This window comes from Centruroides sculpturatus, unplaced genomic scaffold (genome assembly GCF_000671375.1).
Source record: "Centruroides sculpturatus isolate CEXI.00-Female unplaced genomic scaffold, Cexi_2.0 scaffold379, whole genome shotgun sequence".
NCBI classification, from domain to species: domain Eukaryota; kingdom Metazoa; phylum Arthropoda; class Arachnida; order Scorpiones; family Buthidae; genus Centruroides; species Centruroides sculpturatus.
This window is the reverse complement of record NW_019384620.1, coordinates 114,440-119,294: the sequence shown is the minus strand read 5'-3', so window position 1 is coordinate 119,294 and position 4,855 is coordinate 114,440. Positions and strand designations below refer to the sequence as shown.

Here is a 4,855-nt window from a genome sequence, read left to right as displayed (position 1 = left end):
AAATAAGAAATAAATTAAATAAACTTTTTTTTTGCCTTTTTTAAATAAAAATAAATAAAAAATAAATTAAATAAACTTTTTTTCCTTTGTTTTGATATTAACAAAAAAGAAATAAATTTAAAAATACTTTCTTTAAACTTTATAAATATACAAGACATGAATAATTTACAAATACAAATGAAAAATAGAAAAAATATAGAATTAAGTTTTTTTAAAAAAATGAAAATTAAATAAATTCAAAATAAATATTTTTTAAACAGAAATAAATAACAAATATACTAAAAACACGAACAATTTAAAAAGACAAATAAAAAATAAATATACAAGACATGAACAATTTACAAATACAAATGAAAAATTAAGCAAAACAAGCTGTCCAGGTGCTAAATATTTATACATTCAATAATTAAACTTTAGTTTTCTCACTTTCATAAATTCTCTAACAGTATCGTCAGTAACAGCTTGTCTTCTCTTCTGGTGTTCTGCTACCACTCTTTGGAGTATGCCAATTAATTCTTTCTTAAGGAAACCAGTTAATAATTTCCCAGATGAATATTCCTCTCTAATTGCTCAAGTCTTTCATCATCTTCAAGAAAGAATTGCAAATATTGAAAAGAAATATCGACATCACAATTTCCTCGATGTTCTTCAACAGTAGCTCCACCACCAGAAAATGCATATTTATTTATCTTATTTTTAATTTGATTAGGAGTGTCAGTAAGAAAGATTAAACTATTTGGTTCACTTGCACTCATTTTAGTCTGTGCGCCTTGAAGAGCAGAGATAAATACATAGTGTATCAATGCAGGCTTTAAATAGCCCAATTTAGGGGCAACATCACGGGTCATTCTAAAATATGGATCCTGATCAATAGCACATGGAATGAAACAATTAATATCTTTTCTTCCATTAAAAATAAATGGAAATGAAGTAGAGAAGGAAGGAGCTGCTTGTATGTCAGGAAAACTTATTTTCCCTATACAGTCACTATCTCCAAATCCAAAAATTCCTTTCACTTGATTGAAAGNTCTAAGTTTATTAAAATAATTTTTCATGCATTACTTTAACAGGTTTGTGGAGTCGTGTAAAAATCCGACTCCGACTAGGGGCGGACTTGTTACCAAAATAAGTCCGATAATTCTGATGTCATCACTTGACCTCAGAATAAAAGATTCAATAAATAAAGTTCTAATAAAGATAAAACGTAGAAACATTTTTATTCCAAAGCTAAAAGACTCCTCTAAGTAATAGTATTGTCAATATATAAATGTAGTCGATAGTTTTTACTTTCCCGGTTATTACATATAATAGAGGAAAAGTGAAGCGATCGGTCGAAAAATGACCCACCCAAAAGTTTTACATTTTTAAACTCAGGACACCTTGAAATGTCGAGATATGGAAAAGATTCGGTTTTTTTCCCCCGATATGTACGAATGTTAGACTATATATGTGGTGCACAATATTGTTCAAGCTGTTTGAAGCTTAATAACTTCTGTAGTTTTTCAATCGGAGTGAAACGGTTTAACACAGGAGTTATTGAGCTTCAAAGTGGTTGAACTAAATCGTGCTCCCACACACATTCTAACATTTGTGCATATAGAACAAACCCCCTAACGTTTTTTTCACTTCTCTATGTTTCGAGGCTTTCCGAGTCCAAAAGAGTAAAAATTTGGGGAAGTCGTTTATCGTTTGAATATCATTCTTTTCCTTTGTTATAGACCTATAATATATAATAGGATAACGTATAACGGGATAATGATGACGATTCTGATTACTTTTTTAAAAAATACGAAATAAAATGATTTTAAAAATGTTTTCCGGATTTTCTCCAGGGTTTCTCATTTCTCGATCTTTTGCTTTTCCCCGGGATTACGGGATAAAAGTGAACTGTTTCCCGGAGACAGAATTAATTATTTTTAAGATATACAAAATATCACGAAATCAAATATAATTATTTTTCATTTTTAAAATAATTTAATACGTTCTGCAACCTCAAAATCATATTAACAATGCTTTGTAAGATACATATTAAAAATTACCTTTGAATTACGTAGAAATTTTCACAAATAGAAAAACATTATTAAAGTTTGCTGGAAACTGCACACAACAACAACAACAACAACAACAAAATGATTTGAATTGAGTTGAAAATTAAAAAAAAAATGAACTTAGATCAAACTTCTAACTTAAAAGGTAATTTTCGTTTTTTAAATAAAACATAATACAAAATATTATTGTAAATTTTTATAAGATTTTAAAAAACAAAGATGGTCAATACTCCGATCAGTCAACCGGTTACTTTGTACTTGAATATTTGTAGTCTCGGGAAAGAAATGGAAAGACAAATTTTTATGACAACGGATACATAAATCGTAAATTTAAGGAAAATAAATTCTCGAGCTTTTTTCTGCACCTCGTGCATCTCTCTCATTCATTAAATTTAGTTGTAAATGATGCTGCCAAAGTAACAGTTAATTTTTTAACATTGTACAAGAATTGTACAATGTTAAAAAATTGTACACGTTTTTTTCTACATCCCCTTAGAGATGGGACATATGAAATCGTAATATCACTGGTTTAACATTGAAATCCGTAAGTAATATAAGATGGGAGAGCGGAATAAAAATATCAAATATTTTAATGGGATTTTTTAAAACTCCTGTCAACTATACAGAACTATCATAAAAATATACCAGTAAATTCCTATCGGTTGGGTTAAGTTATAAATTTACTCGTGATTCACATAATGGAGCGAGGGCGGCCAAATATCTAGCAGGCAGGCGACTAACAGCCAAGAACCGGTCCTGGATAGAATCATTGGAAGCGTTATATGCGTGTAGCTTCCACCCGCTAAACCGGGTGAGATTGGTGCTCTGTTTGTCTGTTTGGAAGCTGACCCGGTTTCGCTTCCATTCTGCCACTGATATTCGAATATATAACAGCAATCTTATTGTTTTTTTCACATGTAGTATAGATATTTGTAATAAGATACATAATGCGGTTATAATAAAATATTNGTGAATAATAATGCTGTCAATAAAATATTTTTATGTTCATTTTTTATAATTCTTACATTTGATAATAAAAGGTTTTTGTTAATGCAAAATTAATGACTTAAGATATGAAATAACAGCAACATAATCAACTATTAATATATTGTTAAAGACCCATAATAAGTCATAATATTTATTTTATAGGTTTATTATTAATTTGGTTTGGTTTGGAAATTTATTTGTTAATTTAAAATGATTAGCAATATAAAAAAATAAATAGCATGGCATTCAAACTTATTAAACAATGTTTATATTGGTCAGTCAGTGATGATATCTTATATCTATCTATCTATATTATGTTTCCTTATAGTTTTACTTTCCCAGTGTCATGTGTACATAACAAGGGAAAGTATTTGAACCATGTCAAAATCGACCCTCTGGGTATTTTGCAAATCTCCATATTTTGAGACTCCCTGAACCCAAAAAAGTGAGAAAAAATTTTACGGTTGTGTTTGTGCTGGCATGAATTTTATTTATTATCTTGGGATAGGGTAAAGATTATATTAGTAATTGTTTTAAATGGAAAAAAGCTAAATTTTGAAGGTAGAGTGATGAGTTTTATAAAAAAAAAAAAAATTGTAAAAGCTAATGCTAATGTCAGACTTAATGACGAGTAAACTCGTCATTAAGTCCGACATTAGCATTAGCATTTTACAGTCGTTTGTATATGGAATAATAATGGAAGTCGTCTGTATTTCCGATAGGGACTAACTCATCATTAAGACTCTACTGGAGATACAGTCTATCTGTACTGGAGATACAGACAACTTCCATTATCACCTCACCCCTCGACCTTTTTTTCCGCCTCTTAGTTGTACTTAATTGTAGATTTAAGTTTACACCCTTTTTTATTCTAGCACTTGTTGCTATACTACTCTAATGCGTATAAGAATGGATGCGTATAAGGATGAAAAAAGAGGAGGAAAAGGCTCCTTTTCCTCCCCTTTTTTCACCTTTGTCTTCTCACCAGTCGTGTGGTTTTAACTATCACTATAATCTCAGGTATTTATGTTTTATTGTATAAACCTTTGTATTAGTATTTGTGTAAACCTTTTATTGTATAAATCTAAACATTTCAATGCATTCGATAAATCTGTAAATCTGGCTGATAAATCTATTATAATAGGACTGAAGAGGGGCGTTAAGCCGGAAATGCATATCTGTTTCTACCAATAAACCAACCTTCTTCAACTAAAAGTGTTCCTGTGTGATTTGTTCTCAACGGCGACATAATGCTAGGAAAACACATAATTTAATACATGATAAGAAAGTGGTATAAATGAGAAAAAATTTTAAAAATTAGCAGTCTGAAAATTTAACAATTCGTTTTAATGACAAATGCATTTTGTGTTTATTTTATTTTATTATAAACATCACATTCATAAAACTATTTGTTTCCTTCAAGATCAGCCCAACCTTCACAAATCCTCGACTAAATCCAGTCTTTTTCAAAGGTTTCACCACAGATGATGCAGTTAGTCTGTCGGTCTTCTCTCTTTTCTTGAACTGATTCAGGCCTATTTACTGTTTTCTTTCTTTGTTTCTCTTTATGTAGACGATTTTCCCCCAGCAGTTTTCTCTTAGCTGCATAGATTCTTTCTTTTTTCTTCTTTCTTTCCTTTATTCACCCAACATGCTAGTGTCTTCGCATGTTCTGCCACTTGCGGCAAATGTTAGAAACAACGCTTGTCCGGTACTACCCGACCTTACACTACCCGTTTCGTTTCACTGGTTTGCTTATCCATCTGTATTTAAGCCGCTTTCTAGGCAACGCGCCATTGTTCCACTTATAAATAATTAAA

The 4,855-nt window shown here is 30.5% G+C and overlaps 1 pseudogene; it reads right to left on the bottom strand.

Moving 5' to 3' along the window:
- Window positions 1–293: 293 nt before the first annotated feature.
- Window positions 294–1,055, bottom strand: LOC111625451 (annotated as a pseudogene).
- Between the last annotated feature and the right edge of the window lie 3,800 nt (window positions 1,056–4,855).